The sequence below is a fragment of the Carlito syrichta genome, unplaced genomic scaffold (assembly GCF_000164805.1).
Source record: "Carlito syrichta isolate Samal-C Ts95f unplaced genomic scaffold, Tarsius_syrichta-2.0.1 Scaffold314698, whole genome shotgun sequence".
Taxonomy (NCBI): domain Eukaryota; kingdom Metazoa; phylum Chordata; class Mammalia; order Primates; family Tarsiidae; genus Carlito; species Carlito syrichta.
Window position 1 is genome coordinate 269,025 of NW_007258794.1, and position 1,238 is coordinate 270,262.

General features: G+C 44.6%; 1 pseudogene; it reads left to right on the forward strand.

Moving 5' to 3' along the window:
- Positions 1-348: 348 nt before the first annotated feature.
- Positions 349-772, forward strand: LOC110596835 (annotated as a pseudogene).
- The last annotated feature ends 466 nt before the right edge of the window (positions 773-1,238 follow it).

Genomic DNA, 1,238 nt, shown 5'->3' on the forward strand with positions numbered 1-1,238 from the left:
CATTTCTAATTCAGGAGTTCATGGAAGAAGCAGAATGAGAGTAAACAGGGAACATTGCCAATGATCTGATTCTGCATTGATGCTTTCGGGCAAGGGTAGTTCAGGTATGGACCAAGATTATTTCACGAATAATTTTGGTTGTTGATGTATAAGCAGAAATTTTACAGCTCAGAGTTGAAGAAGAAGCTCGATATCAAGCATAACAGGAGAAGAATAAGGAATGCGTGGAGAATGGTTATTGATTTGGTGTGACTGGAAGGAAAGCCATGTGTGTCTCAAATAAGAGAAGAGAGGAGCTTTTCTGGTTCGGCACTGCACGGTGGAGAACTTTCATCTACACCAGTGGCCATGCCGTTCAAGGACCCTCAGCGGTCGGTGAGGGTCTTGGGACAAAATAAGATGGTCACGGCTGGGGCGCACAACGGCATCATGGAGGTGATCGGGCGGGGCAGCCCCAGGTGATGGAGCTGCTCACGCTGCAAGCATAAGCTACTGGAACCAGTTCTGCTTCTGGGCAAGGAGCTGTTTGCTGGTGTGGATATCCATGTCCGAGTGAAGGGTGGTGGTCATGTGGCCCAGATGTATGCTATCCTCAGTCTATCTCCAAAGCCCTGGTGGTCTGTTACCAAAAATATGGGGCTGAGGCTTCCAAGAAGGAGATAGAAACATCCTTATTCAGTATGGCCGGACACTGCTGGTAGCTGAACCATGGTGCTGTGAATCCAAAAGTGTGGAGGTCTGGGTACCCGTGCCCCGCTACCAGAAATCCTAGATAAGTCCATCACAAAGCTCAGGGTTTACCTGTAAAATAAACACTGTAGGGGGAAAAAGAGAGAGAAGAGAGGGTAGAAGTAGCAGAATACTAATCCAGAAATGTGAACTGATATCGTATAATATAAATGTAAGAATATCCTAAGTAGCACAATAAAACCCTCAAGGAAGAATCTGGTTTATTATTAAACGGTAGTGGTTCTAAAAGAATCAACAGGGCCCAGGAACTTGTTAGAAATGCAAATTACCAGACCCTATCCTAACCCTACTGAGTCAGAAACGATGAGAGCTGATCCCAGCAAATCCATGTTTTAAGTTGATATCCAGGTGATTCTGATACAAGTTTGAAACCTACAGCTAGAGGCAAGAGGGATTATTCATTAAAATATTAAATAAGGAGACAACATGGTCAGATCTGAGTTTTCAAATGATTGTCCTTGCCCCTAGGAGAGAATGGATTGCAAACA